The sequence below is a fragment of the Hesperophylax consimilis genome, chromosome 24, assembly GCF_061612785.1.
Source record: "Hesperophylax consimilis isolate HC1 chromosome 24, BYU_Hcon_1.0, whole genome shotgun sequence".
NCBI classification, from domain to species: domain Eukaryota; kingdom Metazoa; phylum Arthropoda; class Insecta; order Trichoptera; family Limnephilidae; genus Hesperophylax; species Hesperophylax consimilis.
Window position 1 is genome coordinate 18418131 of NC_142859.1, and position 14628 is coordinate 18432758.

A 14628-nucleotide genomic window follows, 5' to 3' on the forward strand; every position below is an offset into this window, starting at 1 on the left:
TAAATTATGATGTAAGAAGACTAGAGCTTCTGCCCTTTCTGGTAGCAATCGATTTCTTTTTGTTTAATATATGTTTCCGGCCTCTGAGAACAGCTTCTCACTGTAAACAGCAGGGACTGCGGGACAGCAGAGGTACACTTTGGCCATGCGCGACATTTCAGGGTACCTAGAACTATCCCCGAAACCGTAATCGGCTTAGCCGACTAGTCGGTCTTATTACAACCGACTAATCGGCTAGTCGGCTAGTCGGCGAAAGTCATAATCGGCACATCTCTAATAAAAATACTTATAATACCCACACTTAGGCTTCGCCTTCGTGGGATTTTTTTTTAATTACGTACATTTATTGCAATATTTTTTATACAGTTTTCAATATTTTATGAAACTATCCACGTATGTATAAAAAAAATTTAAATAATAATAATTAAAAAAATATATATATAAAAGCGTATGTGAAAAACCCCACGTAAAGTATGGTATCTAATACAACTCATTCGATCAACCCCAATGTAAATTGAAGTATTTGATAAATACGATATTCATAATATTTTTATCCCACATATTATCACAAAAACCATTAGGATTATTGATACAGTATCAATTGATAACAAAATAATACATTAAATGAAAATATTTTTAGAAAATTTGATTTGAATCAGTTAATGAAACTGAAAATAAACTGCTCTCCTCAACAATCGAAATTTTGAAGATACGATAGTTTACGTAGGAGGTGTCGATATATAAATTAAACAAAGTTTATTTGCAGTATAACGTGCATCTAACCCACGTTCTGTGGATCCGCAGTATAGGATCTAACCGCTTGACCAAGAAGGAGTTCGACACATTCTCTGTTACGCCAAAGTCGTAAATTTGTTTTTAAATTCGTGTGAAAATTGATTTAGTTTAACGACGTTGTACGATAACCTAATAGCATGAATAATGTGTTAATTAACACATTGTTTAGGTACATTGGTAGTAATCCTATTAGGATGTGGCACGAGTTAATAAATAAAATATTTCTTAGTCGTATGAATAATGTAAAAATGTTTCACATAGCATTTTTCGTTTGCTATTTGTGTATTTCAGAGGCTTCTGGTGAGTTTATTTGTAAATTATTTTTATTAATTACGCAATCAGGTGAAATAGTAGCGTACACTATACCGTGAAATATCGGAATATTTATATTGCAGAGTGGGTAGAGAATATCATCTCTAAATAGTATAAAATAAATTCGCTATCCACGTCTGTCTGTTTAACTAAGCAACGGATTTTGATAAGGTTTTCACTATAATTTGGAGAATTTCTTCCGGAAGGTTTATACATATAATACATGCATACTATATTTATAAAAAGTAGAGAAATGTCCATGTTTTTTTCTCGCGAGCTTACATTGCTAACGCTGGATAAACCTTATGAGTTATATCAAAATGATTTACTACGGAATTGTACCTATATCTTAAATAACTAAGAAAAGTCCGTGATGGTTAGTACACGTTTTCGTTTACTTTTTCTAAAGGTGACAAAAACCCTTTACTCGTACCTATATAGTCGAATGCAGGTTGGTTTGTATTAAATTCATTCAAATGCATAATGATGTTAGAAAACTACAAAATTACATAATGTAATCAACCTGTAAAAAATCAAAGTTTTTTATAACTAATAATACCTCTAATTTTTTAATAGATTGTTTTTTTGCTTTGACCGGGGATGAACCTTCCACCTAGGGGCTGGATTCAAGAATGCCAACACCTAATTCAAATACCAATTGTATGGTACCGATATTTATTTCGTGTACTGACTGCTCAAATTCATTTTTATTCGTTCATTCATTAATTTAGTCGGCCATTCAAGGAAACGAAATCGAAATTAAAATAGATATATTTAAAAATGTGATAAATGTATATTTTTTTCTGTTAAGACAATTTTCAGGTAGCAAATCGCATTGCTGGTGGATGGCCCGTAGATATATCAAATGTTCCATACCAAGCTTCCCTACTTCTCAGAGGATCGCATACATGTGGTGCAGCAATTATTTTACCTAACTTTGTTCTGACGGCTGCCCACTGCACCTACGGGTAAAATTTTTTTTTATTAAAAAAATGTTGTACCTCAAAAGAGTCCTATCTGCTCATAGTGCCGGGATTCACGAGGATTATAAGAAGACAATACAATAGTATTCTTTCACTGGTCCGTGAACAGCCTCGACCAATGGGACAATACAACAATTCCACGTAGTTCAAACACGAAACGCTGTCAAAATGGATACACGATGATTAGGAGCGAAAAATATTATCTTTCGCAGTGTCCCATTTAAGTGACATTTTTTTGAGAGTCGAGATACATACGCAAGGAGCGACTAGATATTGTCCTACTGTTTTGTCAAAACGCGTTTACACCCGGACAACGCGGTCGGGCGCGCTGGTGAGGGTAAGACACAGATAAAGCTTGCCCGACGTTATCTCTGGGACAGTATCTTGGTTCATTGTTCTGTCTTCCAAACTACTGATCACACTAGGACAGTGGGTCCGGAGCTGGGACAAAACAGTATTGTACTGTTCTCATGCAATATCTAGTACTGTGTTAGCATATATATAAAGAAAATCATCCTTCATTTACATCAAGATAATGATTTGTTTCCCAAATGCGGTTTCAAATTTTATTTTATTTTTATATTCTTACATTCGTAAATTTTTATTATAAGTTTATCTTGACGAAGAAACCATTGATTTCGAAACATGTCGGTTAGTTTGATTAAATTGTTTTTTTTTACAAAGTTATTTATTTTCTTTAAATTAAAATGATGTCACAAAGTGAATTTACGATTATTGAAGAATTAGATACACAGTTACCTACATCCTAACACAATCCTCATACATATTATTTATTTATTTATTAACAGACATCGTCCAAATTACAACATAATAACACGAATACAGTAAAATGAAAAATACAGGAGTAGACAAAGGTACATGAAAGCACAGACATAAGGCAGATATAATATAAGAAAATAAAGTGACAAGTCGAATCAAGTCAAGACTACGCCGTGGGTCAGGACCACGGGACACTTATAATATCCCGTCACTTGTTTAGCGACTGGCAAAAATCTTTAAGACTTATCGCAAAAAAGTTAAGGTTTTGACTTGAGTTGACCAGTCTACACATTCTGGACAGTGGTGAATAATATCCATAATTTGTCGAATGATGGTTGAGGAAGAGCAGTTCATTATTTCTGAGTTTGTGCGAGGGGATATTGAAGGGAAAGAGTTGCAGTAGAGTAGGTGAATCAATAATACCATTTATAATTTTGAAGAAGCAAATGAGGTCATTTCTTTCTCGATGGACTTCCAAAGGAGAAAGATTTAGAGTTAGTTCAATTTCATCATATGAGTACCTATTTGTCTTTTTCTAAACCTAGCCTCCTAGCAATCCCTCTTAAGAACCGATGTTGAACAGATTCAATGCGTCGAATGTGGATAGCATAAAATTGTATTTGTAAATCAATCACATATTTTTTAAATATAACATTGCTTATATTTTCTTCTATTTTTTTCCTCTGTTGAATCGCAAAACTGGAGGTTAAATTTTTTTTTGGAAATTCGGTTGATGTATGGCCATTAATTATCTTGTAGATTAAGTATAAAGTATTTACGTAAATAATTTGTTTAAATGAAGAGATGTTGTAATCCTTCAATATTTCCTTGATTTTCTCAAATGTATTTTCTTCAGTTTAATTCTCACAGCTCTTTTTGTAACACTGTCATTTGTTTCATAATATCCATCGTTGGCTAAGAATAGTTGTGTTGTGAGCTGAAAGTAGTGGGGAGGGGAAGGAGGTGGATAAGAGAAAGGTGGAGAAGGACTTACCTGGCTTTTCAGATCTGTTCACCAAGCTAAAGCCATTTCAAGCAACGTTTCGAACACGTGACTTTCGGGTTCGTAATCAAGGATCTTAATAACTCAACCACGGAGGGCGTTATTATTAAATTAGCGCAGTACCGTAAAAATTACAGGATTTTAAATAAAAAATAAAATAAAATATTTTAAGTAAAAAATATATTAATATTGTATGCGAATCAGTTTGTGGGTTTATTGTGGACTATGGGGGGAGCCAAAGATATTAGAAGAACAATATCTTTGGGGGGAGCTCAAGTTAACAGATAGAATTGTTAAAGGATTCAGTCTCACCCTTGGTCTTTTTGATCGATATTACGGCTCCGAGGGACACTGTTTATTATCACTACACAGGCTTCCATAATAAACTTGAAATAAACGCACTGAAGGAACACTTAATGTGTACACTTCACAGGTTTTCTTAACAGACCGGTGATGTTTAATAAATTGTTTCACCGTCACTCACGCAGATACTCGTATGTAGGTACTCCACACTATCAGACAGGGACAGATGTAATTAGACAACAGGTAACTGGGTGGGTAACACAATGTTAAAGAGAGATGCATATAGTTGGGTCAACAATATGTATATAGGATGTTTCAGAACGTACCCGAAGGATTTTAACCAGCGAAACCAGAGTATATTGGGAATGAAAATGTAGATGTCATTTTGTTTTTCGATGGTCTTTGTTTTAAATTTAAAATACAACAAACAAAAACATCACACGTTGCCATAGTAAATTAATGTAAAATCCTTTTTTTTTCTTCATTTTATGAGCTTTTCTAATTCATATATTTGAATGACATAACATGTTTCAACATTTAATGTTATAGTGTTTTTATTTTTTAATTAACTTTTTTTTTTAATTTCAGACAAAATCCCTTCGTTTTATCTGTCAGGGTTGGATCAAGTTTTTTGGACCAAGGTGGAGAAGTCATAGATGTGGTGGCAAAGAAAGAACACGAACAATTCAATGTTCATGTTAATTTTGATTGTGATATTTGTATACTTAAGCTGTCAAGACACCTAGAATTTGGCGAAACAGTGGCTCCTATTCCTGTTGTAATGGATAATGTTGAATTACTGTCAGGCACGACAGGCATCGCCACAGGTTGGGGAAAAAAATTGGTAAATTGTGTTATTTATTTGAATTATACGGAAATAAATTACACTTGAAAGATATTTCTCAGAGTGTAATTTACAAAAGGATGTTATAATACTTTGCACAGTACGAAAAAACTGTTTTTTTTAAACATCCTCAACACACTGGACACACTGAACAAACTAACACTGAGCATACTATAAACTCTGAATACAATGAACACACTTAACACATCGCCTAAATTGTACAGAATGAAAACACATAACTCTGGGCCGGCCCTGTGCAGACGCGATTGGAGCAGTCCAGTCGGGGCGTGGACTTGCAAAGACCTAAGGAGCCCATGAGCCAATGCGCTGATAATACCTAAAACCTAATACAGCGAACTTAAAGTTTTACTAGAACCAGGCGTCGTTTGGCTCAGGGCAGGCTCTTACTGAATTAACTGAACACACTGAACTGGTTTAACAGTCTGAAAATGCTGAACACACTAAAAGCAATGAACACGCTGAACACACTGAAAACGCTGAACAAACTGAATGCAATGAACACGCTCAACATACAAAAAAACGCTGAACACACTGAATGCAATGAACATGCTGAACACACTGAAAATGCAGAGGAAACTGAAAGCAATGAAAATGCTCAACACACTAAATGCAGTGAACACGCTGAACATACAAAAAACACACTAAATGCAATGAACACGCCGAACGCACTGAAAACACTGAACACACTGAAAACGATGAACATACTATATGCAATGAACACGCTGAACATACAAAAAACGCAGAAAACACTGAAAGCAATGAACACGCTGAACACACTGAATGCAATGAACACGCTCAACATACAAAAAACGCTGAACACACTGAATGCAATGAACACGCTGAACACACTGAAAACGCAGAGGAAACTGAAAGCAATGAAAATGCTCAACACACTAAATACAATGAACACGCCTAACGCACTGAAAACGCTGAAAAAACTGAAAACGATGAACACACATATGCAATGAACACGCTGAACATACAAAAAACACTGAAAGCAATGAACATGCTAAACACACTGAAAACGCAAAGGAAACTGAAATCAATGCAAATGCTCAACACACTGAAAGCAATGAACACGCTGAACACACTGAAAATATGAATAATTCTTAAGTTATGCTACCTAAATTATTCCAATTGTTTCTACACACCGGCATCGCTTACGTGTTTTTTATTAATTAACTTGCCATAATATAGCATCATCCTTTATGGCAAAATAATACTCCATAACTTAAATTTCATTTGCAAAAACAATAATTTTTTAAGAAGAAAATTCTGAATATGCTGAGTAATTAATATCGTATTTTACACTATAAACATAAAAAACAAGGCCAGTCATAGCGACATCTTTGCAGCAAATAATCCAGCAAAAATGTTAAACCATAACTTAAATTAAATTAGTAAAAATATTAATTTACATGTCAAATAATCAATTTCCATGTTTTTCAGGCTAATTCTGTACTAACCCACACATTACAAGAGGCATCATTTATCGCAGTGGACCCATCACTTTGCAGTCAGTTGGGATGGGAACTGACCATCAATATGCTTTGCATGGGTGGTTTTGATGGACAGTCCACCTGCTTTGGAGACTCTGGTGGCCCTCTGGCGGTCGACGGAACTCTCGTGGGTCTAACTTCCTACGGGAATAAGATCACTTGTCAACCTCCAGTGGTGTTCACCAAGGTCGCAATGTTTATACCCTGGTTGAGATCGAACATTGAGATTATGGAAAAATTGTCAAGTGAAGAATCGTTTCGTTGGGATTATAATTATTATTATGATTATCATGCAGTGTAAAGTTGCAGTACTTTCCTACATCAAAAATGTTGTTTCAGATTAAAAGATAGATGACAGCATTTTTTTTGTTAAAATTGAATTATTGGCGTTTGTAAATATTGTCAAGATAAATATTGTAAAAGTGAAGATTCGTCCCGTTCTGAACCCGTTTCCACTGTGCCCGAAACCAAGAAGAACCGCTTGTCCCTTGTGCAATACTTGGGCAGTATAAAAACAATTGCTTATAAAAATAATGATTTTTTTTCAATCGGAGTACAACTTAAAATCTTCCACTCATATCCATGTCGTAAACACTAAACACCCTACTAATAAAAGTGTTTTTAAATTTTGCAGAACTAATAAAAAACCATTTACTATACATTCATGATTGTACGTCAGTTGCGTAAAATTTAAAACACGTCCCTAGGCAGACATATTCCTAGCTGTGGCAAAAGTCAAGAATATTCTGTAAAAAAGTCATGAAAACAACAGATAGTATGTTGGATATTTAGTCAGGTTTGTTAGCTTTGAGCATTTATCCAATCCTTATAAAAGTGATAGCAGGTTAGATAAGAGAATTGTTTTCTCCTTTTCGATCTTTAATTAACTTACTGTCGTTAATATTAACGGATTTTTATAAATGTTAAAGGCATGTGGAAAATGTGTGGGATTTTGAATGGTGGTGCATCACCAGAGCGATACTGAGAAAACCATCCACTCGAATGAAAGTAGAAAAAACTCAAATATTGCAATATGATTCGTGGGAAGGTTTTTGAAAAAAAAAATCATTTCTTCATCAAAATTCAAAAAAATATTTATTGTACAAAAAGAGTACAAAGGGTATAACTTATAGGTTAAATCCTATTTATTATTCATCGTCAGCATAATGGACAAGATAAGTAGGTACCTACGCTTAGATGGCACAGAAATACTTGAAGTATGTTTAGAGTGGAACCTTTTTGTGTCCAATACTTTTTTCGATCATAAAGGTATCCACCAATATACGTGGGAAAGAGGAAATGAGAGGTCAATTATCGATTTTGTAGTAATTGACTCTAGGTTGAGAGCCGTTACCGAGGACACGAGAGTTTTCAGAGGGGCAGAGGTTGAAACTGACCACTTTCTGGTGGTGTCGAGAGTAAACCTCTTTCGCGGTTGGCGCTCTAAAGTGAAAACGGTACTAACTCCAACAAGAATCAAAATAGAAAAACTACAAAACGATAATGAGAGGAGTAAGTATGTGAATTGTGCAGAGATGAGATTGAATGAGAAAAAAATGGATGGTCTAAGCATAGACGAAACATGGAACCACATAAAAGTGAGTCTTTGTGAATCTGCTAGAGAGGTGTGTGGAATAAGTACGCAAGGTAGAAAGAAAGGTGATGCATGGTGGGATGATGATATTAAAGCACTGGTCTCAGAGAAGAAGAAAGCATGGTTATGTCTGATTGCGGCTGGCAGTGCTTCCAGCGAAGAGAAGGATCGAGCGAAAGAAGTATATAAGGAATGTAAGAAAAAAGTAAGAGTTGGAGTGAAAGAACGAAAGAAACGCCTGGAAGAGGAAGAAGGAATGAAAATGACAAACCATTTCCAAGAAAACATTAAGTTATTTTGGAAGGAAGTCAAAAGGTCCCGGTGTGGCCCTGAAACCGGAAGCATGAAAGTAATAAAATCGAAAGATGGAAAAATGTTGACGAATGAGGAAAAAATAAAAGAGAGATGGATGAAGTATTTCGAGGAAGTCTTTGAAAGCGAAGTGAGTGACAGTGATTCTAGCGGCGAATCAGATATGAACGATGATGGACTGAATGTTACCGAAATTAGCATGGATGAGATAGAAAGATCAATTAAGTATATGAAGAATGGTAAGGCTGTCGGTTTCGACAATATTGCTGCTGAATATTTTAAAGGAGGTAGCCGTATAATTCTCACATGGTTGTGCAATCTTTTTAACCAATGTTTAAAGGAAGGTTACACGCCTTTAGATTGGAGAAGAGCAGTGATCATGCCATTATACAAAGGTAAAGGGTCACGTATGGAATGTGGGAATCATAGGGCTATTAGCCTGCTAAGTTCAGTTGGCAAGCTGTATGGTAGAATTTTGATTGAAAGGGTAAGAAAGGAAACAAAGGATAAAATATGGGATGTGCAAGGTGCTTTTATGAGTGGAAGGGGGTGCATGGACCAGATCTTCTCATTGCGTATGCTCACCGAGAAGTTTCTGGCAAAAAACCAGAAACTTTTCTGTGCCTTTGTAGATCTACAAAAAGCATACGACCGAGTCGACAGGAAAAAGCTATGGAAGGTGTTGTCCAAGTATGGAGTGAATGCGAATCTGACTCAGGCAATTGCGTCTCTATATGAGGGAAGCGTTGCATGTGTTAGGGTGAACGGTGGTTTTACGGAGTGGTTTGATATCACAAAAGGTGTTAAACAAGGCTGCGTAATGTCACCGTGGTTATTCAATCTATACATGGATAATTGTATGCAAGAATTGAAAGATGTGGGATTGGGCGCGAATTTGAGTAATCTGAAAGTATGTTGCCTGTTGTATGCTGATGATGCGGTGCTGATTGCTAATAGTATGGATGATCTGCAGTCTCTCGTGTCTAGGATGAACGAAGTATGCGTGAAGAATGAGTTAATGATGAATGTAAGTAAGTCTAAAGTAATGGTGTTTGAAAGAGAAAGTACGAAAACAGTGTGTAATATAGCTGTGAATGAGGAATACTTGGAGCAGGTGGATGAATTTGTGTATTTAGGAAGCATGTTTACGAGTGATGGGAAGGCTGACAGAGATATTGAAAGAAGAGTAAATGCAGGTAACTCCATTAATGGAGGACTGAACGCAGTTGGCGCTAACAAAAAATTGTCCAAAGAAGCGAAGTTAGCAGTCCACAATGGAGTGCTGGTACCTACCCTGATGTATGGAAGTGAGGCATGGAACTGGCAAAGAAAGGATGAAAGTAGATTGAATGCTGTTGAAATGAGATCCCTGAGGCGTATGTGTGGTAAAACCATGTATGATCGTGTGAGGAATGTGGATATCCGCAAAGAGTGCAAGGCTGATGTAAGCGTAATGAGTAAGATCAAGAAAGGGACGCTTAGATGGTTTGGGCATGTAGAGCGAATGAGCGAAGAAAGGAGTGTAAGGAGAATATACGATGCAAATGTGAATGGTAGCAGAAGTCGGGGGCGCCCGAGGAAGACATGGCACGACCAAGTGAATCAGATACTTGAGTCGGGCCATGTCAAGAGTCAGAACAATAGAAGAGTATGTATGAGACGATGTATGAATGTGAATGAGGCAAGGAGTGTGTGCCAAGACAGAGTTGTTTGGCGGTCCGTCCTCTCTGCCTACCCCTGCGGGGAAACGGCGTGATGGTTAGTTAGTTAGTTAGTTAGGGTAGAATGAGAAATGAGGAGAATATATACCTAACTCACAGGTGATTGAAACAAAGCCAATTAGATTATCAAGAGAATAACAAAAAAATATTAGAACGTGGAACGTATTTGAAGACACAAGCAATAATAATTTGATTTCAATATAATGATTATTTTGATGTTTCTTTTTAATGAAAGAATATTGTGGAATCTATGCTAGATTATTCAATGTTTACATTTTAGATTATTCGATAAATTAGTCGATTCTTTTTAATATTAACCGTTAATCGTCCCTACTATTTGGCAGTTTTTGTCTTAGACTAAAAAGCTCTTGGTTTATAAAGCCCTATCTACACGTCGATAAACATCGTTAACAAAAATTAGGCTGCTTTTCAACCAATGGACCCAGTTTTTAACTTAGGGAACCGAATTTATGACATTTGCACTTTAGGATATTACGGGTTGCAATCTAATATTTATTTATTTATTTATTTTCACATATACGGCACAACACGTGCCATTCACATACTAAATTACAGAGAATACTACAGCAACATAAGGAATGCAACAATATAAATGTAAGTATAATGGTATAATCAGTAAATAGTAGTAAGTTCTTCTAACACAGCAAACTTATTTTGTGGCACCATTTTAATTGAAATTAATAAAATACTTCGTTTTTACCACTTTTATTGTTTATTACCTAATTGGTAATAAACAATAAAAGTGGTAAAAACGAAGTATTTTATTAATTTCAATAGTAGTAAGGTTAAAAGTATGAAAAAAAGAGATATAAATAAAATATAAGTAGCAATCTGTAGTATAGTATTAAGTCAAAGTAAGAAATTATATGTAATAATATACAATAAAGTAGTATAAGCATGAATGAAGTGCTTATAAAATGTCTGAAAGGCATTAAGAGTTTGTAAAAAATAAAATAATTTTTTTTAGAAAGGTATATACTATTAGAAAATGAAGAGAATAAAATATATACTATTATAATATGAAAAGGAAACAAAAGTAATAAATGGGAGAATCGCGTGTATAATAATAATGTGCGACACTGCTTGACAGTCCGATAAAGTTTTACATAGTACCTATGATGACTATGATATATAATGCACTAATATCAGCTTCTACCTATCGAGTACTAGTAGTTTTTAATCTGAAGTACATAAACATTATGATGGTATGGTATTACTCGACAATTTTTGTTTTATGCATCTTTTATATGATAATAGACAATCAGCGTGATCGATGTTGGAATATTCATTGCCTATTAATTATATTAATCAAAAACAATCAGAGAATGACAAATTTTTCAAAATGAACTCATTAATAAATTAATTCAGAATTTTGCCATACATAAACCACTCGCTAGATCGATACAAATAACAAATGGGTCCTCTATTATACCATAGATATGCCAATATTTGGACAAAATTTATGCAATATTTATGGTGAAGTTAAGTTAAGGCTATTACAAATAGAAAAAAAAGCAAATTAGAAACAAAACATAGAGAAATTCTCACCTGTTTTTGGTTAAAAACACGTGTTCTATTTTGTGTTGGAGATGTCAAGATTTAGCGTTGGCAACGTAGAATTTGATAACGAACCCCTCAGCCTTCAGTTTCCGATTCAGAAATGAGAGCCACAAACTGACGGACATCTCGCTTAAATTGGATAAACTATATTTTCAAATCCGTCAAAACTACATGACAACGGCGTAGTTTGAGAACTTTATATCAAACAACCATAGATTTACCACTCAGTCCGTACTCAGCTTTCAACAGTTTTTTTTCCAAAGATATTCAGAGTTTCTTATTGGTGGATGTGGTAAGTCAATAATTTAACGTCACAAGCCATGAAGTTAACCGTGTCTGTTCTACTGTTCAAATTTTTTTAATCATACCCCCTGTATTTGACGTTTTAAAACTATCTATGCAATAGATAAAGTGAGTCAGTGTTGCCAACGTAGGGTGATTTTCGATCAATAGCACTTATCTAAGCCAATTTATTTACTGCAGAAAAATATCTACGACATTTCGGATCCGGCTGTGAAAACGGGTGACTATTCGGTAAATAGGACAAGTGGGGTTTCCTATCTAGGAAAACAAACCCCCCCCCCCCCCAAAACAGAGAAAATGTGTCGGATTTTGAATAAAACATTTGGTTCCAACTATGAAAACAAAAAACTATGATTTATTTAGAATCACTTCCCTCATCTCAGAACTAATCCCAAAACAGAAACTTTAGAAATAAAACAGAGAAATTGCGACGTATTTTGAAAAAAATAGGTTAGTCCAACTACGAACATAGGATTAATCCGGCTGATTTTTCCAACCACTTTTCATCATCACCCCTAATCTCAGAACCAATTCCAAAAGTTTTGCCGATAGCGGTTTGTAAATTTTGTGCATATTTTAATTAACGGTTCAATCTTTTTGTGTGCAGAGTATGTCGAACTTGGTAATATTTAATGGTGCATAATTATGATTATAATTTGACGTTTGATGTAGTTAATCAACTTCTTCGTGTTATAGTTTAAGGCACATTATTATTAAAGTTTGACATTTGACGTAGGTAATTAACTTGTTCGTCCATAGTAGTTTAGTTCATATTAAAAATAAAATAAATATCGTACAGAAAATAAAATTCCCTGTGCATATATACATATATTTTGAACAGTGATTTTTTAAAGGAATATTTTATCACACAACTGAATTAGTTTATCGTAAAGTGTATTTTAAGTTTATTCGTAAAAAATTTATCGTTTCAGCTAGTATTTAAAAAAATGAATTGCTGAGTATGTGTAATGATGTTGTGCCGTTGTTGTATTGAGTTAAGGGATTATTATTTGTCCCGTCGTTCTCGGTCTAATGCGCAATGATTATTATTAGCTTATCTTTGTGGATTTGAAGCAATGCATTTTTTGATAGATTGTAAAACTTTAAATTCTTGAAATAATTACGAGTCGAATAATCTTGCGGTTTTATTTAATTATTCTTCTTTGGACTACTTCCAGTGGGGCTAAAAGTTGGGTTTATATGCTCCTCCCCAGCCTATTATTCCTAATTGTAAAATTGATTGGGCTAGTGCATAGTAAAATTTCTGTAGCATACGTTTTTGAAGAATATTGCTTATTAAAAATATATAAAAATTAACAAATTTATTGGGTTTCGAGAAAATGTTGTAAATTTTACGTATTATTTTAATAGTTTTTGCAGTATTTTATGTCTATTTAATGTGTTAATCTATCAATATGCCAAAATATTTTATAAAATTCTTTTTTTTCAGCATTTTGGTGAGTTGCAATAGTCATGAGTTACAAGAGTTATGAATAATAATTTTTGAATTTATTGGCGAAAAGTTTATGTCCGTTAGTGTAAATGTTATAGTAAGTTTTTTCTGAGTTTAAGGATAGGTAATTGTCATTAACCATTGTTTCAACCTGTTTAATTCTACATTCGCGCTTCGATATACTTCTTCCCAGTTTTTTTTAATGATCAAGATTGTCGTCGGCGAAAGATGTTATTTTTACAATTTTTGGAATCGATAGCATTTCATTATATAAATGATAAACAATATTGGACCCATGACTGTTCCTTGAGGGATTCCGAATTCTGAATATGTGGATTGGCTCAATACATTATTAATTTTTACATGTTGGTGTCGTTTAGATAGATACTTCCGAACCATTCTTTTACCGTTCCTTGGATTCCAATAAGTTCTATTTTTTTATTATATGTATATCGTATATGTACAGGGTGCGCCAGAGAAACTTACTTATTTGAAAGTTCAATAAAAACAAAAGCACTGTAGTTATTGTTGTAATTCTTTTTTTATTTGAAAATGCAATGTACCAAGTTTTTTTTCATACTGTTTTAAAAATTACATCTTTTAAATGGCGACCCTCATCGCGCATACACTGGTTAAGTCGTTTTTTGAAGTTTTCGTCCACTCTTCTCAGCATATCAATCGGAATATTGGCAATAGCATCAGGAATGTTGTTCTTCAGGTGATCTATGGTCCGTGGTTGATCGACATAAACAAGGGATTTCAAATAACCCCATAAAAAAAATCACATAGAGTCAAATCCGGAGAGCGCGCCGGCCATGGGAGATCGTCTCGGAGAGAGATGAGGCGGTTGGGGAAATGTTGTCGCAGCAAATTCATGCCCGCTGCTCTCTAGACCACAGTATAATGGCAACTGACGAAAATGGAAAACAAACTTGGGGACGTCTTCCTCTAGATGCGCCCCCTCCCGCCCCTCTACTTGCCCAACTCAACGGTCGGGAATTTTTTCAAATAAGTAAGTTTCTCTGGCGCACCCTGTATATAAGTTGATGAATATACTTTTATTTCCCGAGGAAAGAGCATCATAAATTGTCGAATCTAATTGTGTGTCTAATTTTTCTCTGAAG